Genomic DNA, 26,390 nt, shown 5'->3' on the forward strand with positions numbered 1-26,390 from the left:
AGCATACTTTCTATTTTCATTTGGAAACTTGACTGACATTGCCAAAAAATAATCTATAGAGTTTTTGAACAAGACATATTCTAGCCCTCAAATCAGAACCTTAGGAGATGAAGCTTGGGAAACCATTTTCAGCAGGATTTTTAGTTGATTTTTTAGTGTTTGTGATCCCCTGGTTTTAAGCAGAGATTGGCAAACTGCCCCACAGTCCAAATTCAACCTGCCCCTGTTTTGGTACAGTCTGTGAGCTAATAATGGTTTTCACACTTTTAAATGGTTTTTTAAAAACCTAAATAATTTGATGATGTAAAAATTATATGAAATTCTGTCCATAAATAAAGTTTTATTGGAACATAGCCATTTTCATTTGTTTACATTTGGCTGCAGCTACTTTGGTGCTACAGTGGCAGAGTTAAGTAGTGACAACAGAGATCATGTGGCCCACAGAGCTTAAAATACTTACTGTCTGGCTCTTTACAGAAAATGTTTGTAGACTCCTGGAAGGATATAGTCTTATTCTTGATCTCTTCCTGAGACAACTCCCTATTATCTCTTTGGACTGAATAGCAAGATAATTTCTCAAGTCATACAGGCCACTTGATGATGCAAAGTAATGCTGTCCCCTGCATTTGGAATGACAATTCCAGCTTTTATGTGGTTGTGGATATATTTATTCATAGGGATATTTACATGAGTACATATGGTGTTTTAAGTATTTGAATCAGAGCTAATGAACACTATAATTTTATACTTCTAAGCATCAAGACTTAGAATCCCTGTTCTGCTACTTATTTGTTGTGCAACTTTGGGATGTTACTGTCTTCACATTTATATAATTTAAGATCTGCCCCCTAAATTGTTTTGAAAAATAAAAGAGAACACTTTATGAAAAAGTGTAGCATAAGATACTTATTAGATTAACTATAGCTCTTCATTCCTTTCCTCTACCTTCATCCTACCTGTAACTTTACACACTAAAAAGTCAAGGGACAAGAACATATCCTTCACTGAGGACTTTCTCCAGTGAACTGAAAGCTTCCAGCTTATTTGGGAAGGAAAAAACAGACCTTAGAAATGCACTAAAGAGAAAATGAACATCACAGAGGTTTTTATCTTGTCTAACACAATAGCCCACACCCTGTGGGCACTCCATAAACACTAACTGAATTGGATTTTATTATGCTGTTAGACCACATCCAATTCCTTTGCTGCCTCCATCATCAGAAAAGCTGGATTAAAGTATATGAAAATAAACAGTTTACCCATTGGTCCATGCTTTGAAGGAAAACTCGCATGTCACAGTTGAGACATTATGCTTTGATAGATTCTACCCTTGGGGTCTGCTTTAAAAGTGTAGCTTTAGTTTCTCTTTTATCGGTATACAAAAGTTTTCCAAGAAACATGAAGACTTTAAAGGCTTGCCACACAGCATACATCATGTTGTAGGATCACCACAGTACTACCAATTGAAATTGGCTTAAAGACAAATGAAGCCTTGCCACAACCTAAGAATGGGAGATTGGAAACAAGAGGTAAATCTATCACTTAATTCTACTTTTCCTCATATGCTGAAAAATAAGAAACTATATATATAATTCCAGAGTTGTAAAATACCTTAGAGATGATGTCTTCTTTTTTTTTTTTTTTTAAGATTTTATTTATTTATTTGACAGAGATGATGTCTTCAAAGGGTTTTCGCATTGGAGCCCTGGGGGTCTTTGGCAACAACTTAGGAGACAGGGAGATCCAAATTGGCTGGATCCTTTCAACCCCAACTACTTCTTCCACCACAGAAACTTTGTTTTTGTCTTTTTTGTATGTTGGAGTTTTGTATGAGATTTAGTTTAAAAAATTAGTCTCACCAATAAAAAAAAAGTTTGAAAGCTAGTGACTTATCTCTCTTACATTGTAGATCAGAGATTAGCAAGCTTTTTCTGCAAAGAGCCAGACAGTAAATATTTTAGGCTTTGCCTGCCATATAGTCTCTATCACAGCTACTCAACTTGACCGTTTTAGGCGAAAGCAATGATAAGCAGTATGTAAACAGGTAAGAGTAGCTGTGTTCCAATAAAACTTTATTTACAGAAAGAGGTGGCAGGCTGGATCTAACCTGTAGGCCATAGTTTGTCTACTCTGTTGCAGATGATAAAAATAAGTTCTGAGTAAGTTAAAATGACTAAGCCAAATCACTAACCAGGTAGTTAGTGACAGCAAGGAGACCAGGATTCTTTCACTACATTGTTGTAGATTAAGAAAAATAAAAATGTACAAGATACCTTATCTTTTGAAAAGTAGTGGAAAATATCAGGAAAGGTTCTATCCAGGAAATATTTCATGAATGCCTCTCCTGTGGCTAGTACTGCATCCTGCCATAACCCCAATCAATACCTTTCTTATAATAATTTGCCCATCACTATACCCAAAAAATAATGCCTCAAGGTGAAAAATAAATTTGTAATGTTCTTATAATCTAACTCATTTGGTCTTGTCAATGTTGTTCAGTAAAAGAATATATCACTTAATTAACTATTGATTTCATCTGTCTACCTATAGCAAAATGGCATCCAATATGTTGCAAGTAAAAATTTATTTAATGTCTGCAACTTAGTGAATAGATCACGATGTGGTCATTCAAGCCTTAAGCACTCCCTAAATGGGGATGAATTGCTCTCTGTCTTCCTCTCCATCTAAGTACACCTCTGGCTGTGATGTCAACGTAGCAGACCCTGATAGCTAACATTAGGGTACTTCTCCTAACAAAAGGGAGGCTCCTCACCCATTTATCAAGGTCCCATTCATGAAGGCTCAATGAAGGAGATTTAGCTGCTGCTCTTAAGATCCTGCTCCCCATATTCTGGTCTCTTTAGCTGTCATCTAAACATAGGGAGAGAGAAGGCTCAGAAAGCAATGGCAATTAATGCAATTCTGTCATCGATGCCTTCTGACCCTCCTTTTTTATCCCTAAATTCAGTACTATTTGACCTTTCCCACATCAGGAGTTTCAGTTTCTTGTTACACCCTTCTCCTTCACAGGATAGTAAAAACCCAACTGGAAGGAGTAGTAAATTAAATCAGAGCATATGGGAAATACCACATACCCCTGTAATTCACAGAACATATGAGGCAATGAGGAACAGGAGAAGCTAAAATTGCTATTATGTACATCTATTCTATGACAGTTGTAAAGAAAATGGAAAATAGTTTTAGTATAACATTCCAGTTAAGTCTCAAGATGGTTGTGTTGTGGTTTTCCCTAGCTTATCTGCCTACAGACAATAGAGACCTGAGATTTCTTAGGAAATAATTACAAAGATTCACAACTCCAAATGTCCACAAAACATGCATCAGAATTTTCAAACAATTTAAAGGGACAGTTCTTATAAGAAGATTCATATCATCTTAAACCATGGAAATTAGGATTACCTCCTACCTCTCTAGCCAAAAACCATAGAAAAATATTTCCAAAAGAAAATTGATCATTTGATCATCTATATTCTATTTACTTTTTAGAAAAATGGGATCTTAAAGCTAGAAAGGACCTGAAAAATTGCTCACTTAAATACCTTGATCTTATTCCTAAGGAAATAAAATTCAGGAAGATTACTAAGTATTTTCCAAGACCGCACTGGTTGGCAGCAAACTCAGGTCTAGTACCCAGGTTCTAATCCCCATCTAGAAGTTCTACCTGCTACACCATTTGGCCTTTTCCATTCCAATCATATTTACCATGGTTGTAGTCTTAGACAGAATCTTTTTTTTTAAGCATCTTTTGTTTTTAAAACAAAGCAATCAGTAAATACTTTCCAGCTCTTTTCACAGATGAAAGATTGGCAGGACAAAAACCTGGTGAAAATTGTTCAAGATTACTCACGGAGTTTACTGTAAAGGCAGAAAAGGTAGTTTTTGTTTGTCTTTCATTTTTGTTTTTTTCCTTGTTTTTAATTTTCTATCCACATCTTGGGCCAAGCTATCATCTCTCCTCAATGAAGTGGTTGCTGGTTTCCATGAAATTGTTTGTTTAGCTCATGACTATTAATACAGGTAAATCACCAGTGCTTTCCCTCACTAGCCTTTTCAACCCACTCCAGAAGATTGGCATTAACTCTTAAACATTTGAAGCTCTGCTGCTTTTAATGTCCTTTTTAGTGTAGGGCTTCTTAAAAATTCTGTTTCCCATGGAACCTAATTAGACGTTCTTCATTATCACATTTCTACATTCTCTCTTAGCTGTAGCCCTTTGTTAGCACCTAGTTAGTACCTCATTACTTATCTCTGCCCACCCTCCCCCTCACTGCAGTTAGTTGGCTTCAGGAAAAAAAAAAAAAAGGAAGAAGAAGAAAAAAGGAAAAAGAAAACCTACACACACACTCACAGAAAACACTGAATGGTCTAATCAGGCAACCAGAGAAATGTATGGCTGGAGGGAGAGTGAGCTAAAGCAGGGTCCCATTTCAACTGAGCTAATATAGAAGATTTCATTACTCCCTAGAAATTGAGGATCCTAAATTATTAATCCCCATCCCCCTGCCTATTGTGTTTGGTTTTTGAGTTTTGTTTTAATGAAGCATAAAACCTGTGTGGCCTCTTCAACTGCCAAACCCAATATTTTGTTTTTAATGAAAAGGTGCTCTGGCTTCCAGAGAGAAATTGAGTCACGCTCAGTAGTTAACTCATAAGAGAAGTTGTTGAGACAGTGGTCAGAGCAAGAGCAATGGAATTAGTGTAAGCGCCACTGATTAAAATTATTTTAAAAAGATTCAGAGCTTATTATGTGGAAAGTACTCTCTTCATACCAAGTGCTAGTGAGGATGTGGAGTAACTAAACTCTCATATCCTGCTGGTAGGAAGGAAAATGGTAAAGCCACTCTGAAAAATGGTGTAGCAGTTTCTAGTACAGTTAAACATACATTTATCATATCAACCAGAAATACCATTCCTAGTTATTTACACAAGTGAAATAAAAACTTGCAATTGTATGCAAATCTGTACACAAATATTATAGGAGCTTTATTCACAATTTCCAAATACTAGGAACAACCAAAAAGGCCTTCAGCTGGAAAATGAATAAGCAAACCATGCTACATCCACACGATGGAATACTACTGACCAATCAAAAGGAACAAACTAGCAATACATGCAACAACATAGGTAAATCCGGAGGGGGAGATGAACCATGAGACACTATGGACTCTGAAAAACAAACTGAGGGTTCTAGAGGGGAGGGGGGGTGGGGGGATGGGTTAACCTGGTGATGGGTATTAAGGAGGGCACGTTCTGCATGGAGCACTGGGTGTTATATGCAAACAATGAATCATGGAACACTACATCAAAAACTAATGATGTAATGTATGGTGATTAACATAACATAATAATAATAATAATAAAAAAAAAAACCAACATAGGTAAATCCCAAATGCATTATGCTACATGAAAGAAGCCAGACTCAAATGGCTATATGCCAAATGATTCTGTTTATACAACATTCCAGACAAAGCAAAAGTAAAGGGACAAAGAATGGATCAGTGATTACTAGAGGCCAGAAGTTGGGTGTTGGAGGAAGGGTTGACTATAAAGGACCATGGAAGAATGGTGGGGAGAGGGGATGGAAGCATTCTGTTTCTTGATGTGATGGTGATTACATGCCATATATTTGTCCAAAACTCATAAAACAACATGCCAAAAAGGGTGAATTTTACTGTATGTAAAGTATACTTTAAACAACAAAAAGCTCTGTGTTTGGCACTAACAAAAAACACTATCTCCATCCTCATACATTAAAAAATTCATTTGGGTGGGGTACCTGGCTGACTCTGTTGGTGGAGCCTAGGACTCTTGATCTCGGGGTTGTGAGTTTGAGCCCCACATTGGGTGTGGAAATTACTTAAAAATAAAATCTTAAAAAAAAATCATTTGGAAAGACTAAAAATTTTCCAAAAAAGACAAAGATGTTTTGAAAGCTATACTAATTCCCAAATAGATATGAGACCTAATTTTAACATTGTTTAGGACTCATGTTAAAAGCTGTCCTTTCAGTCCAAGAAAATAGAGAAAATACACATGTACATATTGAGTAGCCACCAGGGTGTGGGTTTGGAGCCACAGGTGGTCACCACTGCATAGACCATAAATGCAGAGGAGTTCAGAAGCAAATCAGGCCCAATAACAGTAGTTAATATTTAGCAAGGCCCTGCTATATGCCAGGAACTTCCCTGTGTGCTTTACATTTCTTATCTCACATAATCCTCTCTATAATGTTGTGAGGCAGGTATTCTTCAGCATCATTTTGTAGATAAGGAAAGAGAGGCCCAAAGAAGTCAGTCTCCTGGATCACATGGTAACTGATGGAACTAGGATCACTGTGGGTTGTGAACTGGGATGTTTGAAGAAAGGGGAACTTCAGTTCTTCAAAGGTGTGACTAAGGTTCAGAGGTGTGTCCATATGTGGCATAAGAGGGAAATGAGTAAACCAGCTCAACTGGAACAGGAAATTTTCCTAAAGAAAATAATAGAGGGTACGTACCATTAGCAAGTTAGGGAAAGAGTAGCTTATAGAGGACACTAAGCGGCAGACTGGTAAAGTTGAAATTTGTTCTGTGGTTCTTTGACCTCACACCACTGGAGATGTTTGAAGAAAGAGCAGCCAGTCTGGACAGTTAATGTGAAGAATGGAGTAAAATAACCTTTGTTGAAGATTAGCCAGACAGTGTGTCAGGGATGCTCCTTGGGCTCCCTGGTGGCAGGGAGAAACCACCATGGTGCAGGTGGGGGTAGCAGATGCTTTCCCTGTGTTATCTTACTTTGAGCTCACCTCAGCCCCTGGAGTAGTCCCTATTATTTCCATTTACCAATGGGATGACTGAGGCTGAAAGAAGGTCAGTGATTTGCATTACAGTTCACTGCCAGGTAGAGGCAGATCTGAGACTGAAGCCCAAGTGCACATGACACTTCTTAAATTCACAAGGCTGAGAGCTCTTGGAGGTGAGCAAACCCATCAGGGATACACATAGTAGTTCAGGGCACTTAAGTAATGCTTCCTAAAGTGGACGGGAGGATCTTACTAGGTAATGTGGCAGAAGAATTGGCAGTACTTCCTGACTAGTCGGATATGAGAGAAAGGAAAAATCTAAGGTGTCCAAAGGGCCTGGGGAATGAGAGGCCTTAATGACAGAAACACACACTGGAATGCCACACAAACAAACCTTAACATAACCTGAAACTAAAGAACAAATTATTTAAGTACTGAATTTCTACTGATTCTACAAATGTGGAATAGCCTCACCTATGTACCCAGAGTTTCCATCGTCTTCTCTTTCCCATCCCTAGTGCCTCTTGACTCCCCAAACAAGAATGCTAAGAAAAAGCAAGCTCATCTGCAAACTAGTATGCAGAGAGAAGGAATGTACACGGCCAAGTCAGCTACCCAAGTCCTCAGATGCAAGGACATTAGACCAGAAAAGGTTGACTTTTATGATTTTTTAGAGTCCCAAGTGTCTTCCTGACTCCAGGAACTTACAGTCTGTTGTTAATAATCTTAATAAAGAAAGATCCTTGCAAGTTATTCAAATACTGAAGAAATGAAAAACATTCAGAAATAATATGTCCTTTTTTTTTTTAACCTTGGTCACCCATTTGTTCAACAATAATTTACTAAGCATTTACTATGGACCAGGCACTCTGTTTGTGTTAAGGAATATAATAATAGTTTACCAATTTGGCCATCACAGAGCACAAAGTTTGGTTATCAAAAGGACTGCAAATAAAACCTTTGAAAAACCAAAATCTAAGTCTTCCAGAATCCTAGCACATCCTTTATATTAGAGGCCCGTTTGTTATTGTGATACCTAAGCTTTTAATTTTATTTCTGGTATTCCAGTGTTTCACTAAGAATATCTGCTGTTGCTTTTATTTACTCCTTACTCTTGAGGAGGTGGGAAAATCAATGTTGTACCATGGCATATATGTGGTGGCCAGGAAAGCATGCCACTCAGATCTCCTGCTGTGGGGAATGTAATTGACTGACCTGTCCCAGATGCTCTGCTCAGAATCCACCACCACATTCATGCTGAGACAATGCTTCCCACAGGCTACTCCCAGCCAGGGACTAAGCCCTTACGTTCACTAACACAGACCCCATCCTGTGAGATGGAGGACCCTTCTACGGAAGATTCTGGCTCTAGGGCTTCCCATCATCCTGAATGCAAACTTCCTTACAACTGGACTAGTCAGAGACTCTTCCTGCCCACCTTTCTATCTGCCTTTCCTCTCTCCTTCCCAGGGGTCAGACCGGCATGATGCCCTGAAGGCCCTCCCACCTTCTCCAGCTCCCTGCCTGCCCTTTACCCCTTGCAGCCTTTTCTCCAATCAATCTCTTGCTGTCTAATCCTGCCTTGGTGTCTGCTTCTCAAAGGACTCAAACAAACAATGAACACAAGCAATAATTTTCAAGCTTGCCTTCTACAGTAAACTCTCCTCATTAATACTCCCTAAAGGTACGCCTTTAAACTTGTAAAGACCCATTCATAGCAACTTAATGTTTTATTAGTATACAAGTATTTGTGAGGAAGTTTCAAGAGTACAGACTTTGTCTTTGGTGCTATGCAATTAAAAACCTTGTTTTAGTCCATTAAGAGAAAACCTCCTTATTCCTTAGGTTCTGGTCCAAAACAGAGTTGAGGGGTTACTGTGGTTAGTGGACAGATGTGGGCTGTGACCTCATGCTCTCCAATCCTGCTTCTTCCTCTTACGAATCATAACAGACAAGCCACTTAACTGTTTCCTCTCTAACACGCAGATAATAATATCCTCCTTGCTGACTTCAAAAGACTGTTTTAAGGATCAAATGATTTAATCATGTGAAAGTGCCCTGCAAACTAGAGTACTATACAAAAGCAAGATATTATAATTATTGTCTTCTAATAGTAAATGCAATTAACCAACTTTCTTCATATTTGCTGAGGGACAAGCACTGGATATAAACATACACATGTCAGTAACAGAGTGGGGACAGTTATTAAACTGTGAGAGCACTATATACCGAGTTATGTAAGCCAATCTCCCAGCATTGAAATTATAAACCAAAAGCTCTACTGAAATTACCTTAATGCCTATGGATGAAAGTGAATGTAAGATGCTGGTTTAAGTGGAAAAAAAGAAAAAAGTCAAGTTTAAGGTGATTTCCAAACCACTGTGACTTGGATGAACCTTGGAACCAAATATAACACTTCCAACCTACTTGACTTCAGATAGTAGTAATAAATCTCACCACACCAGTGACTTGAGGTTTTTCTTGGTTTGGTTATAAATAACTTTTTATGGTAATAAAAGAAGAAAAATATTCTCAAAGGTCCATGGTTGTCTGTGAATATATGTCTGTTTTCACCCCCAATATTGCGGTTGAATTCAGGTGTCTCTGTGTGATGATGAAGTTCGCATAAAAAAGGAAAAAGCACAAACGTACAGGGGTATAGGTTAATCTTTTGTGTAAGTATAAACCATTATAAACTTTATATAAGGAAAACCTATGAGATTTCTTTATAATGCTCTTAATGCTGAAAGCAGTAGCTTCCATTTAAATTAGAAGTCTTCAATCAAAAAAAAATTTTTTTTCAGAAAAATTCCCTTCCTCCTGGTTAACTGCAAAATAAATAGATATCCTGAAGAAGATGGAGGCTGACTTCTTTGTTGACTGCCTTGAAAATGAAGGCAATAGTTGGGTGGTGCTTGGGACTGTGAGAAACTAATCATTTCCTACCCTCAGTGTTTGCTTTGGGTTTCCTGTTTTATTACCTATGCCAAGCAAGTCTCTCTACATAAGAAACCTGCAAGGTATATACACTCATCCATTAAAGAGAGACACCATGAAACATTGTTGGATATGAGAAACCAATTGATTTCTTCTTGTTTTGTTTTTTCCTAAATCTTCTACCAGAACACTCGCCTCAAACACCAAAGGCATATACGATCAGTCTATACAATCAACACAGGGGAAAAAAAAAACAACTGAAGAGGTCTAGGAATTTCTACTCATAGAATGTTCTAGAACAAGAACAAAAAGAGGATTGAAGGTTATTAAAGGTCACTTTTTTTCATCCAAAATACATTCTTCAAGGGAAAGCCAGTTTTCATCAGCTTTTTCAGGCTTCCATCCTAGATCACCCCCATGTGCCCATCCCCCCAAAAAAAGCTTTTAAATAAATCTAAATAAATACAAACAAATGCATTCTTAGTGGGATTGCACTTTCAAATTAAACACTATGAACTTGCTTATGTGCATGCAAATAAAATGTCATGCTCATCAGGGGAGCATACTTTGGCATCAAGTAGTATTATGGTAAATGGCACATAATCCGACTGAGGGAAAATATCTTTATGCCTGAGGAGAGTCAATCTGGCTGGAACTGCTTATGATAGAATCGACATGTCACAGACACCACAGGCAGAGACAACCTTTCACACGTAATAACACAGACCTTTCTCTATTACCAAAAGCAGTCCTGCCTGTGTTTTTATCCAATCATTCATCCATCAAAAAAATTTGAGCACCTACTATGAACCAGGCACTATTGAAGATACAACATCAAATGAAGTAAATAAAACACTGTTTCTGCCTTCTAGGAGTTAAAAGTCTGGTAAGAACTTCACAAGCTATACAAAGAAGCAACTAAAAGCAAAACTGTCCACAATGCGGGGGAATATGCATAGCGCAAAGCCCACCAAATAGTAGGTACTCAATAGATGTTAAGTGAGTAAGATTATGAATAATTATTAAAAGAGGGACATAAGGGGCACCTGGGTGGCTCAGTCGGTTTAGTGTCCGACTTGATTTTGGCTCAGGTCATGATCTCAGGGTGGTGGGATCGAGCCCTGCCTCTGGCTCTGCACTCAGTGGGGAGTCTGCTTGAGATTCTCTCCCTCTCCCTCTGCTCCTCCCTCTGCCCTCTCTCTCTCTCTCAAATAAATAAATAAGTCTTTTTTTAAAAAAAAGAGGAACATGAAGGTGCTGGAATATACAAAGCCTACTACATAATAGGCTCACAATAGATATTTATTGATTGAATAAATGAAATAATAAATGCTATGAGCACATACAAGAAAAGTGACCCAACCTAGGCAGTGACTTCCCAATGGAGGTGACATTTAAGCTAGATGAACAAAATGTGGAGAAAATTCTATGCAGGGAGAATAACAGTAGTTGGCCAGTTAGACAATGTGTTGATTCAAATGAGCTGAAGGATTAACTTCAGAAACTGGTTGCATTTACTTCATGCTGGTGATTTATGGCTGCCCAATGCTCTGAATCATGACCATTTGGCCAGTTTTATTGAAACCAAGAAGAGGATCCAAGACGGCACCTTCAAGTAGGGTGATAATCAATAAGCCTGTGACACCTTGCTTACTGTGATGGCCCATTTGTAAATGGTGAAATTCAGTGTACATTGAAGGGAACAGGACTGTAGATTTTCTAGAAAAAAAGCCCACTAATTCACCAAAAAGGAAGAAGGTAGAAGACATGGACAATAAAAGGTAAAAAAGAACTGAAGGAAAATACATGTCTTGAGTGGTTCCGTGAACAACAGAAAACCAGAAAGAAAAAAAAAAATTGAGTCACCTATATTGAACCAAAATATTTAACAGCATAAAATCATTTTACAGCACTTCAAATACTTCCATTCAAAGATATGCTCCTGTCAAGAAAGCTCTACAAAAAGAAAATTGGTTTCATCAAAATGAATGCTCAGATTTTCAAAGGGCATATTTAATGTGGAATAGAAACAAGGCTGGAGAACAGATATTTCTTTGGATCCTCTGGGATGAACGTTATAAGAGAGGGATATGCAATGTATGGTCAGAGAAGGCTTCTTTGCAAGAAAAGTTTTAGACTATGACACATGACTATGATATTTGCTGAAGATTTATCTTTGAGGCTTTATATTATATATAAATATATAATGGAACCAAATGGAAAAATTCAATTCAACTTACCAAAATATGCTTTACAGACAACCGTTCAGGTAAGTATTAATTACTCCACAAAATTAAACTTGCTCTGTTTCTTTTCTCAAAGGAGTAGCAATTCTCAGTAGATGTCTCAGCTATGTGACATTTTGACAGGTTAAATTAGCTCCTAGGTCACACGACTGTTCACCCCTCAGTGACACCCTTTCCTCACAATAACCCAGTCTCTGACAGATGTGCTGATGAAGTAAGGAGTGTACCTACATTAATACAAAAACAATACTCTGCTTGCCTTAATTCAAAAGAAACAGTGCTCACTTAGACATATTTTCTGTGTACTTCCTTTTTACCAAGCAGTTTGAAGTGAATATTGGTCTTTGCGGTATTAGTTCACCTATGCAAATGGCATTTCTTTCCTTTGGTGCTACCCCACCCTGACTATTCCACTTCACAAGCCTTAACTCCAATAAACTCAAATGAGAAAACACAACAAAAATAATCTTAAAGCCGCTATCATTAGTAACAAGTAGAAGTTTTCCTAGTTTCCATATTATTTAAAAAAAATATGGGAAAAGAATAATGTGTTACATTTATTTTCTGCTTTACAGTTTAAATTAATTTCTCCATCACTTTCTTTTTCAACCTTCATTAAATACCCCAAGTATAGGTGCTGCAGGCAGGTTAAAATAAAAATAATAAAAATTACTGCTTAACTTCTGTTTCTAAGAAGATGGATATAGTTTTCCCTACTCTTCCCATTAAGGAGAGTTAAAAAAAAAAAAAAAAAAAAACTTTGGGCAACTGGGTGGCTCAGTCTGGTAAGCATCGGACTCGGTTTCAGCTCAGGTCATGATCTCATGGGTCGTGAGATCGAGCCCCATGTCAGGTTCCGTGCTCAGTGGAGAGTCTGCTTGAAGATTCTCTCTCTCTGCCCCTCCCCTCACTCTCTCTCAAATAAACAAATAAATCTTAAAAAAAAAAAAAAAACCCTGGGCATTATGTATAAGACAAACATGAAAGACTCTGTAAGGCAGAAGGAATAAAGTAGACCAGCCAGGGAACTCAGAACACAAGGAAGGACACAGTGGTGAATTCCTTGGGCTTTTACTTTTCCTCATATAACCCACACTTAGAGCTAAAGAAGATTTCGATGTGGAAATACCAACAGGTTCAGAAAGAAATAAAAACATGAAAAACTTGTTCCCTCTAGACAAAGGAGCATTCTAGTAAGACAGAAAACTTTTAGACAGTAACGATTCTATTCTGGGGCACCTGGGTGGCTCAGGTGGTTAAATATCTGCCTTTGTCGGCTCAGGTCATGATCCTGGAGTCCCAGGATCGAGCCCCATGTTGGGCTCCTTGCTCAGTGGGGAGTCTGCTTCTCCCCACTCCAACTCGTGTTCTCTCTCACTCACTCACTCTCTCCCTTTCAAATAAATAAAATCTTAAAAACCAAAAAAACCATTCTCTTCTACCCAAACACCTCCAAAAAAGAAAAAAAGTGGTCCCATCTCCACCCATGGCAACAAAGGTCAAGTACCCTCATCTGGCTGTAACAAGGCACCCCATCCCTCACAACCACCCTCTTGCCAGGGTGGTATGAAAGAGGGCAGAATAGGGGGCCAAGAATTTCATCCCCATCAGATCCCTGTCAAAGTGTCCGTAGAAACCAGGTAAGGAGTTTGGAATTTCCAACCCCCCTGGGGAGTAATGACAGAGAAAGAAAATAAAAATTAGCAATCTCAGGAATGAAAAAAGGGGACTAATTGCAAAATCTGCATATATCAAAAGGATAATAAAGAAATACTACAAATTCTACACACCTGTATTTGACAACTTAGATAAAATGAACCAATTCCTTGAGAAATACAAATGCCCACAGCTCATCCATATGAATTAATTTGAATAGCTCTATACCTACTAAGGAAATTAAATTCCTTTAATTTAAAGATTGCAAAAAAGAAATCAATTCCAGAAGCTTTCACTGAAATATATGCCATTCAATAAGTCTTAAAATTCAATGAAATCTCTTCTAGGAAGTAGAAGAGAATACTTCCCAATTTATTTTGTGGAGCTAATATTATCCTGATAACAAAACCAAAGATAATAAAAATATTCCTAATGAAAACAGATGCAAAAATTCCTAACAAAATATTAGCAAATAGAATTTGGCAATACATAAAAAGAATTATACACCGTGACCAAGTAGAGTTTATTCTAAGATATGACTATTTCAAAATTTGAAAATCAATCAATACCATCCACTATATATATATATGTATATATTGACTAAAACAGAAAAATTACACAATCATACCAATTGATGAAGAAAAAGCATTTGATAAAATTCAACATGGGATCATGACAAAAACTCTCAGAAAAATAGGATTGGGGGAAATTCCTCAATCTGATAACATGCATCTACAAAAAAACCTACAGCTAACATCGTTCTTAATGGTAACTTTCTAAATGTTCTCCCCCTAAGATAAAGAATATAAAGAATAACCAATATAAGACAAGAAAAGAAATGCATGGTAATCAGAAGAGGAAAAAGATAAGCCTGCCCCTACTTGCAAATGGCATAATTATCTACATAGAAAATCCCAAAAAAATTATCAGAAAAAACTCATATAAGCTAATAAGTAATTTCAGCAAGGTAGCAAGATACAAGATATACATAAAAACATTCATTTTATTTTTATGTACTAGCAACAAAGATGTGAAAACTGAAAATAAAAATACAGTAATACTTATAATCACTCAAAAATAAATTCTTAGTCATAAATCTAGCAACATATGTACAGGACTTCTATGCTAAAAATGATAAAATGCTAATGAAATAAACCAAGGAAGATCTAAATAAATGGAGATACAACAATATTCATTCATTAGAAGACAACCCGGTAAAGATGTAATTCTCCCTAAAAGATATATAGATTTAATACAACTCCACCCAATATCCCAGCATATTGCAGATATGGACAAGATTATTCTAAAATTTATATGGAAAAGCAAAGAAATTAGAATTGTTCAATTAAAAAAATGAGAATATAGTGTGATGAAACCATTTACCCAATATCAAGACCTATTATTTAGATAGAATAATCAAGCCTCTGATATTATCACTGGGATATATATATATATATCAGTGGAACAGAATACAGAAACCAGAAATACACCCATACAAAAGGCCTAATATAGAAAATAGAGAACCCAGAAACAGACCCATGTAAAATATGCCCAAGTGATTTTTGACAAAGGAATAAAAGCAACTCACTAAGGAAAAATCTTTTCAGTAAATGGTGTTGGAACAATTAAGTATCCATAGGCAAAAAAAAAAAAGAAGAAGAAAAGAAAAGAAACTCAACAGTAAATAAACAATCCAATCAGAAAATGAGCAAAAGGGCGCCTGGGTGGCTCAGTTGGTTAAGCGACTGCCTTCGGCTCAGGTCGTGATCCTGGAGTCCCAGGATTGAGTCCCACAGCGGGGGGGGGGGGGTCCCTGCTCAACAGGGAGTCTGCTTCTCCCTCTGACCCTCTTCCCTCTCGTAATCTCTATCTCTCATTCTCTCTCTCTCAAATAAATAAATAAAATCTTTAAAAAAAAAAGAAAATGAGCAAAAGACCAAAGAGACATTTTACTAAAGATAATACACAGATGTCATATAGCACATGAAATGACATTTGACATCATTGACATCATGGCACATTAGGGAAGTGATAATTAAAACAACAATGAACTATCACTACAGACTTACTAGAATGGTTAAAATAAAAAATAGTGAGAACACCGGATGCTGGGAAGGATGAGGAGAAACTGGATCATTTATATGTTGCTGGCAAAAAATGTAAAACGATATATCCACTCTGGAAAATAATTTGACAGTTTCTGAAATACTAAACATGCAACTACCATATGACAGCAATAACACTCCAGCATTTATCCCAGAGAAGATTTATGTTCACTCAAAATTCTACACACAAATGTTTATGTCAATTCCATTCACAATAGCCCCAAACGGAACAACCCAGATGCCCAACAATGGATAAATAGTTAAGCCAGCTCTCAGTACATTCATATCATGGAATACCACTCAGGAATAAAAAACAGTAAAGTATTTATATGCATAGCAACCTGGGTGAATCTCCAGAGAACTACACTCAATGAAAAAAGCCAACGCCAAAGGGTTATATTCTCTATGATCCCATTTATATATCATTCTTGAAATGACAACATTATAGAAATGAAGAACAGATTTACAGTCACCGGGAAGTGATGAAGTAAGTAGGGTGGGAGGGATGTGGGTGTTGTTATGAAGGGGCAACATGAGGGATCCTTGTGGTGATGGAAATGCTCTTATCGTGGCTGCTGATGTCCATATCCCGGTTGTAATTTGGTGCTACAATGTTGTGAGATACTACCTTTGAGAGAACCGTGTAAAGAACACTTGGAATTTTCTGTTTTATTCCTATAAGATTTGACTATATAATTATCTCAAAATTAAAACGTTTAGTTAAAAAAATGACCCACACATCTCTCAAGTAGAAGAAACAGAAGTACAAACAAATAAATGTATTATAAATATGTGCAATAGTTGACACGGAGATGAAGTTCCTTTACAGAACAGAATGGTCACCATGGGAGTTTCCAAAGCCTTCCCAAAGGAGCTGAAACTTGGGCTGGATCTTGAAAGATGGGAGCAGTTTAGCAGCTTTCCTTTAATCCTTGCAATCTTATGGGACAGATGTTATTACATCTCCTTTTGAGAGGTTGGGAATGTTAAATCAATAGCTCAATGTAACACAGTTAGTTTCCAATTGCAAGTTTATTCTCTTTCCATTTTTACTGTAAGGTTTAATTTTCAAAATACAACATAATAGGAACAAAATGCCAGAGAAGTAATAAATTAGAAAATATAATTTTTTTAAAAAGGGCATTCATTTTTCAAGCAGTTAAGTACTGATAATATTCCTGATACAGGGGAGGCATGCAGATATGTGCTAATGATAAGACAAAATCATATGCCTCAGAAAAGAAAAAGGGAACCATTCAGTAGCCAATGATTCTCAAACCATTTCCTGGCTGTATGCTATTTCTTGCACGAGAAACTCCCATTTGTAACATCTCTTAATGTGTGCAGTGACTTGGAGTGCAAAAGAGACAAGAAGTGAAATTCAGGATCATGTAAGGAAAGTGGAAGCATATGTGTAGTTTATAGAAAGTACTCCAAATAATTTAGAGCGTCCTCTCAAAAGGGAATTATGACCTCTCCCACAGAATATAAAGCAGTATGTAGACCATTTCACATTCTTCCTAACAATTTTATTAGTCTATTAAAGGATTTCTCAACTTCAGGCCTACTGACACTTTGGACCAGATAATTCCTTATCATGTGTGTGTGGGGGGGGGAGTGCCCTGCACATTATACTTTGGCAGCATCCTTGGTATCTACGTACTAGATGCCAGTAGCATCCCCACCCTGAGTTGGGACAATCAAAATATCTTCAGGCATTACCAAATGTCCCCTGAGGGTTGTGAAATTGTTCCCCTTTGCGAACCACTGGTCTAGTAGTGTTACTGTCATTTTGTAAATAAGAACTGATGTTTGGAGTTCAATAGGCTGCCAAAATTATACAGTGATTAACTGGTGAAACTGGGAATAGAACATAGGTCTCCTTGATTCTAAAGGAATCCAAATGTTTTCTACTACACCTAGCCTCTATAAGGAGCTCACATCCTTATAAAGAGGTTATGGAAAGACAGAGCCATAACCCAAACTTACAAAATAAGGTGACTGGGCTCTTATTTAGGAGAGATCAGAAGCCTGTAAAAACCAAAAGGATGAAACAACTAGTTTTGCCTGAAGTAGACAAGGAAGAGTAAGTATGTTCATTTTCTGTTGTTGCAGAACAAAATTAGTTGGTAAAAACACAAATTTATTATCTCACATAGTCTTGGGTCAGGAGTCTGGGTACAGGTTAGCCAGGTGCTAGGGGTCTCATGAGGCTGAAATCAAGGTGTTTTCCAGAGCTATCATTTCATGTGTGAATCAGGATCCTCCTCCAAGCTCACTGGTTGGTGGTAAAATCCATTTCCTTATGACTGTATAACCAAGGTCTTTATTTTCTTGCTGGCTGTCAGCCAGGGAATCACTCTTAACTCCTAGAGGCCACTCTCAGGTCCTTGTCACGTGGTCCCACTTCAAAAGGTGATGACCTACTTCTTCAAGGACAGTTGGAGATTCTGATGCTGCTTTTTGTCTCTTTTAGGGCCTCACCTGGTTTGGCCAGTCCCACCCACGGTATTTTCCCCTCTGATCAACTCACAGTCAACTGATTATTTGACCTTAATTATTCCTGCAAAATCCCTTTTCCCATATAACACAACATCATTATGAAGAAGCTATCCTATCATATTTGCAAGTCTCATCCACATTCAAGGGGAGGGGATACAAGGGCAATGGGTCAATGGGGGGCTTATCTTAGAATTCTGCCTACAACAGTAATGCATAAACAGGTTTTCTTCCTGGCCAGCCCAAACAGTGCCCAACTTGGCATCTGCCCTGGTCATCATATGCCTGGTTGTCCCCACAAACACCTCCCAGTCCCCTAAAGTGATGGCTCCATCCTGCTTACCTTATTTGCACATAATGTTGCCTCCTAGATCCTGGACAAAACTATTGCATACTTGAATCTTCCTTTAAAAACTTGGCTCTCCTCTAAGTGTTTCCTCTAACCCTTAGGCATGTAACAATTCCTGTGTATTCTGAGCCCTGACATTTAAACAAATAGTCATAATATTGGGCAATTTTGCATGAGTCACGTTAATTCACATGTGATTTTATGTAATGATAACCTGATAAAGTATGTCTTATCCCCACTTTTTTAAGTAAGAAAATTTAGGATCAGAGCGACTAAGCAGCTTTCTCAATGTCCCACAGCTTTGTTCAAGGACATGACAGAGTCACAAACTCATGTCACTCCAAGTTCACACTCCTTCTGGTGTGAACTTTCATTTTATGGAGGGCAGTAGAAGAGCAGTGACTAAGAAATTTATAATTCTTTTGCCCTGTTGCCAAATAGCATCTCAACTATTCAGAACTTCTCACCTCAATTGTCATAACCATCTAACTCCTGTTTTGACTCTTTTTATAACTGATACTTTTATTAAAATCTCATCTTCTCAACTTTTCCAAAATCTTTTGGGACAGGAAGGCTGTCCCTTTGCAGTCTCTTTGGTGCCTATTCAGCCTTGCCTAAATGACAGCACTTGAAAATTACTTGTATACCTGACAAATGAATTCCCCTGTCACCCAACTAAATACCACAATTCAGAAAAAATCCATAAACTGGGAAGAGGAAAGCAATGCATGCCCAAAATATTATTTCCATTGTGCCTGCTTTTCCTGCATTTCTTTCACTGGCTTATTCTCTACCAGAAGCTGTATATCAGTTCTGCTCCATTTCCACTACCTGCGGATGAGAGATGGAACTTCATGCTCCAATATCTCTTAATAATATTTCATTAAATCACAATAATCCAGGTTTCCAGTGGCATTTCTATAAAAGAACCTTTCCTATGCCCAACACAGACTCAGATAAATAGACAAGCCTATCTCAAGGTCTGGTGTTTAATTGTAGGGAAAGGGAGCTGAAGATTTAAAATCATATATCGAGGGCGCCGGGGTGGCTCAGTTGGTTAAGCGACTGCCTTCGGCTTGGGTCATGATCCCGGAGTCCCGGGATCGAGTCCCACATCGGGCTCCCTGCTCAGTAAGGGAGCCTGCTTCTCCCTCTGACCCTCCCCCCTCTCATGTACTCTCTCTCTCTCATTCTCTCTCTCTCAAATAAATAAATACATCTTTAAAAAAAATAAAAATAAAATAATAAAATCATATATCGATTTAACAGATATTCTTTGAACAGTGAATATGTGCCATTCTGCTAGGTACTGGAATTATTCCCTGCTCTGAGGAGTTTACAGTCAGCAGGTGATACGGACAAGGAGGTAGGAATTGGAATTCACATGAGAAATCCTGGGCAGAAACTGGTGCAAGAAAGAAAGTAGCTTAAAGATTTCATCATGGCTATGGAATGGAGGAGTGGAGTGGGCCAAGCCTATGTCAGGAAGGAAATCAGGAGACTACAGTGACTATCAAGCAAGAGACGAGGACAAAGCACTGCCAGACACATGTGAGCAACTTTAGGATTAAGTAGTCTTGGTCATCAATTAGATACAGAAATGAATATAAGAGAAGGAAATTAATTAAGAATGATACAAGAGCCCTGGCACAGTCACCTGAGTAGATGCTGGTGCCATTATCTGAGTTGGGGAAACCAAGAGAAAAGCAGATTTGGGAGCTCTGAAGTTTAATGTTGAATAGGGTGCATTTCAAGAGCTGATTCTGAGTTACTTCTAGCATGTAACCCAAGACGATGGTGAGAACAGTACACAAGTCTATCTCTTCCCTTGTCGGGTATTCCAGGACAGACTTTATAACCAGGGTGCTATCTCCCCAACTACCAAGGCCCATTTGCCTAATTGTTTATTATGACTTCATGTTAAATGTACTTGGGTTCAAAAGACCTTACCTCTCAATCAAAATGTGAAATCAAAGTGCTGCGTAAGTTAAGTGTGTCAGTCTGCACAGATGTTGTACCCACCACATCAAAGGCATTTTGCACTTGCCATAGGGGACAGCTTCATGATCTTGGAAATAAATTTGAAGTGTATGGGCTCCCTGAGACCATTCAGGGTTAACTGAATATGACTTGAATTATGGCAATGCATTATATTCACCATGGGGGAAACCCAGTGCAAATTGTTGAATTTGAGGATTTTTTAACAAAAGAAATAAGAGACCTATAATCAAAATTATTAGATGGCAAAGTAAACCATCTTCAAATCTTCAAATAACAAATGATAGGTGGAGAGATGACAGATGACAGATGACAGACAGATTATAGATACAGACATGGAGAAAGGCATACAGACATAGACAGGTCTACAAAAATGTTGACTCAGACCATAACATTTTTTACTAGCTTTCCTCCTATTTGTCAACATCAGTCCCACTCCTTTATCATATCCATACTTTCCTACTGGAATAACAGTTGTGAAAAATGCTTTGAACACCATAATGCACTAAATCAAACTAAGTTTACCTATTACATTAACGCAAGACCATACCTACTTGTTGGTAGACAAAATAATGTTTTCTTTAAAAAAAAAAAAAGAGTCTTACTTCTTCTAAACATAGTATTAAGTTAACCAGTTACAATGTTCAATTTTGCTTTTCTTTCTGCAATAGTTTTTGGGAGCTAAGAAATGCAGTGAAACAGCAAGTGAACAATGCCATCCAGTCGTGAAAAGACCAAAAAGATCCCATTGTCTACACAGAAATTAGATCCATTCTGCTAACCATCTTGTAAGAACTATTTGGATATTTACATGATCTTTTTCATATATGGAATAACCCTGTAAATATTTCTGCCCTCTGATCAAATTATAGTTTCAAACCCTGCATAACTTTTTTAATAACAGACAATAGTTACGCAGACTATACCATGTGATAAACACCATGCAAGCATTTTATGCGTTCTCTTGTTTAATCCCTACAACAATTCTATAGTCGATATTGCTTTCATTTCCTAGGTGGGGAAACTGAGGCACATAAAGGCTGAGTCTAAGGTCACACGGCTAGCAAAAAAGAAAGCTACAAATCAAGCCCAGGTTTGCCTACCCCCAAAGGCTTGCTCTCAACCAATTATTGCTACCTTGTGTTGTTGGTCTCTGGGATAGATGGGCAATTCTCAAAATACATTGATTGGCTTATTGTGTGTGTGTGTGTTTATGTGTATGTGTGTGTGAGTGTATATACCTAATTCATGGTAACAATGAGGATAAAACTTTAATAAATGATACTTATATATTTTATATTTTAATATCTGATATTTAGTAAATGATATTTTTATATTATAAATATGATATGATATAATATATATTTTATATTTATATCACATATAAAATTATTATATTATATAAGTTATATTATGTAAAATGAATATTATATATAAAATGATATTTTATTTATTAATAAAGATTAAATATATCTATATTTTCCTTCAGACTGAGAGGATTCTACAGTTTAATTTGTTAAAAACTTTAAAAAGTGCTACCTTTAGAAAGGTTAGTTAACTCACTATACACACACCACCCATTACCACAGGCAATTCAAACATGCACAAAAGTTAAAAATGTGAACAAAATACTAAACCCACTATATTTGCTTTAACCTCTGAGTTGACCCTAAAAGTATGAAATTTAAAAGCTACATATCGGGGCGCCTGGGTGGCTCAGTTGGTTAAACCGCTGCCTTCAGCTCAGGTCATGATCCCAGAGTCCTGGGATCGAACCCCACATCGGGCTCCCTGCTCATGCAGGAAGCCTGCTTCTCCCTCTGCCTGCCGCTCCCCCTGCTTGTGCTCTCTCCCTCTCTCTCTCTCTCTCTCGCTATCTCTCTCTGTGTGTCAAATAAATAAATAAAATCTTTAAAAAAAAAGCTACATATCATAGGGAAGATTAAATAATAATAACAATGATTATCAGCTGTTTTTTATAGGGTGTTTATATATATGAAGATAGATATATTCTAAAACTTTCCCCGTATTATCATTTCTAATCTTTATGAGGCCTTAATAAAGAAGGTATTATTATCCCCATTCTAAAGATAAGAAAAGTTAGGGTCAGTACTCTTATGTAGGTTGCATAAGGTCACTCAGCCAATAAGAAATGGCCCTAGCACTTGAAGGCAGAGATTTCTGATTCTGTGGGCTTGTTCTTACGAAACCCGATGCCACAGTATGCCCCCCGAAAACATTTTATAAAGCTCAGGTACTTCCCTGAGATGTTGTTGAAAACCCTAGGTAGCTGAAAGTCCATTTTATGCCTTCCATGTGTTAGCAACACTATAAAAGTTAAATTCATCGACATCTGTAATATAAGAACTAATGGGATCAGTATTCTTTGAAAATTACGCTTTTTTTCCAAATGTCACCTTATGTTCCACACATATTTTCAAAAATGAATGCTCAGTTTTTAAAGAGGGACTAAACAACATTGACAATGTAATTTTATCCAGGTACAAAAAAACACATTCTCTTACCTTATGGGTTACTCTAACAGTCAGGCCATGATAATAACTTACTATTCTGGAATACAGTTATTCTTCCAGTTTTGACATAACTGCCATGTTATTTCACTCACATATTCCTCTGTCTATCCCAGTAGCTAGGGGCCATTTTTCACGCCGTTCATTTGCATCAGAAATTATAGGTTTTGATACCACTGCCACAGCCTGTGTTTTAACTTTGAAATATACTGTAGCTAAACCCCTAATGTGGCTAATCTAGTTCATGATTCAATATGACTGCAGTCATGGTTCCCCGAAAGGGCTGCTGCTTACAAAAATACCGCCCTGTGCTTATGCTGAGGGACTCCAAGGGCTCAGCTCCCCCAGCTCAGGTTGAAAGATTTCCCTTAGTAAATAGACGTCTGAGGCTCTTCCTATCCTGGTCACCAGTCACCAATTTATTCTATGACCTTAGCACTGTTGAGCCTCCTCTCCATATCTCTCTTTCTCTCCCTCTCTCTTTTTAACTAACCATAAATCAGAAAGGCACAAGCCTGGTTTTCTTAATTTCTTTCTCCTTCCTACCATTCAGACTCCCATAGATGTGAAGAGATCTTTCCCTGGGCTTAGAGCAAGGCAAGCATTGACAGCCGTCTCACCATCAGCTCCATCTCAGGGCTGGGGCTTTCCCCTGGTGCTCACAGAGCACATCTCAGTCATCCAAGAGGAAGGGTATAAGCAGAAACTGCCCAAGGTGGGAAGAGTTATAGGCTGGGAAGCTGCAAGGACCTTGAAATCATTGGTCTACTGCTCATTTTCCAGAGGCACCAAGAGTTTACCCGAGCTCCTCAAGGTTACCCAATGTTCCCCAACTAGTTAATTCATGAGTTCCTTCAAACACCAAACACCTACTGAGCACCCACTGTGTCCCTGACCCTATATAGGATGCTGGGGATCTAGAGATGAGTGAGACATGGTCTGCCCCCAGAGAGAACACAATCTGGTGGGGAAGTTAGACTGGTGAACAAAGTGCCATCAAGAGGCATTGTTGCCATACAACCTGACTGGTCCAGGAAAATCCAGTTCATCCCTGTCGTTCTGGTTTAATTGCCAATAGCACCCCCTTTCACTCTCAAAAGTGTCTCTGCTTGGATATTGATGATAAATTAAATTCGCATTTCAGTTGTAGGCAATAAGAGAGAAGAATGTGAAGTGAGGGCACAAAGGAGAAGATACTGCTCATTATGTCCATTCTCTAGTAAGCTTTTACATGATGTTGTTCCATGGAGGGAAGTGATCCAGTCAGTCTCAAGGAGTCTTTTTTGCTGTCTTTGAGGACAAAGGAGGAAAACATTGTTAAATAGACTTCAGAGGACAGAGGTTTCTGAACTGGCTGGGCCTAGTCTGATACTTGCACTTGGCGGCTGTTCACAGTCACACAGCTAAGTTTTCAACAGAGCCAGGATTTATTGACTCCCTGTTCAGTGCTCTTGCTATTATGTGCAAGGGAAATGAATGCCCAGGATGGGCTTCTGTGACTGAATGGACCTCAGTAACAAGACTCCGTGCAGCCTCTACTGGATGCCTCTCACTCACCTACTTTGCTGCCTGCCTTCTGCCAATATTCCTCGCTAACCATGACATGAAACACAAGTACACAGAGATAACTCACTTTAACAGAACCTATCCTGACATTGTCCCTACAAAAGTTATGTCATAAAAAATCCTCCTGGCAACCAATTATGATATATAATAATAGTTATAAAAGAGCTACCATTTCCTAAGGACACATTTCAGGTCCAATATTTTATTCTGCAAGATAGTACCATTCTATAATTATTCTTCAAGGTAACACTACCATGCCATTTTACAAATAAGAAAACAGATAATCTGGGAACTATATGACTAAAAAAAAAAATTGTTAAAAACTCCTAAAAATCATAGTAGGGCTCAACAGATACTGGTAATTAATTAAGGGATTTGTGGAGAAACAAAAGCATGAGACACAGAACTGCTATCAAGAGTTGTAGGCTCTTGGGGCGCCTGGGTGGCTCAGTCAGTTAAGCATCTGCCTTTGGCTCGGGTCATGATCCCAGGGTCCTGGGATCGAGCCCTGCATCGGGCTCCCTGCTCAGAAGGGAGTCTGCTTGTCCCTCTCCGTTTGCCCCTCCCCCTGCCCACTCATGCTCCCTCTCTCACTCTCTCTCCCTCTCTCAAATTAATAAATAAAATCTTTAAAAAAAAAAAAAGGAGTTGTAGGCTCTTTGGGAAAATAAAGCACACACACATGCATGCATTCACACACGCACAAACATACTAACCACATGGAACAGAAAGTGTGAGTGAGTGCAACTGAGCAGAGGAGACCTCCTCCAAGGCAGAGGAGACCAACATGGTGGTTGGGGAACGTCACGAAGAAGAGGCAGGGTCTGAATCACAAATGAGAACGAGGAAGGTTCCAGGTAGCCAAAATCTGGGGTAGAATACTCCTTCCAAGGCTCTGCCATGGCCAAATCCAGGAGGAGTGATTAGAGACGGAGAGATGGAGAGTGAACAGAATGGAAATGAATACTCGAGGTGTCACAGAACGATGGTTAGGAGTAGTGGGGTTTGCAAATCACTTACCTCGTGGATCTCAAGTTCCTCATCTGGGAAATGGGAAATGGGAATAAATATGTGCCTACCTTACAAGGTGGTCAGAAGAACTGAAGGAGCTGATGGATGAGAATCACTTTAGCACATAGCATTCATTTGACAAACTGTAGCTCTTATGATTACCTTAGGATGGTAACAGCCATCTCATTGACTTCCAGTGTCTCATTGTGCTGTAGGTAAAATGAAAATAATCTTGAAGGGTACACTTTTGTCAAGAAATACCCAGCAACTCTTACAAACTCCCCAGTCTTCCAGGAACAAAAAGTCACGGCTGTTTCTCACCAGAGAGCGACACCTCCGGATTGGCGGCAGCTGGGCTGCAGCCTCGGTTATTCACTCCAGGGTGTGGATCCAACATGGTTTTCTCATTGTACCACAACATAAGAAGGGTTGAGAAGCGCTGCGTGAAGGACCAAAGCAAGGCGACAAAGCTTTATGCGAGGCTGGTATGTGCTTATTTGCACATGTAGGTCTCTATTAGTTATCTGCATTTTTAAGGGAGAAAATAAGGATTTATTAAGCACTTCCTTCTTGTCAGACACACTTAATTTTATCTTTTTTCAGCTCCTCAGAGTGTTCACAGAAATACTGTAAGCAGCATCCCGTGGATTTGCTTCTATCTGAAATCCCCAAGATGCATTTCCATTTTGA

This window comes from Zalophus californianus, chromosome 4 (genome assembly GCF_009762305.2).
Source record: "Zalophus californianus isolate mZalCal1 chromosome 4, mZalCal1.pri.v2, whole genome shotgun sequence".
NCBI lineage: Eukaryota > Metazoa > Chordata > Mammalia > Carnivora > Otariidae > Zalophus > Zalophus californianus.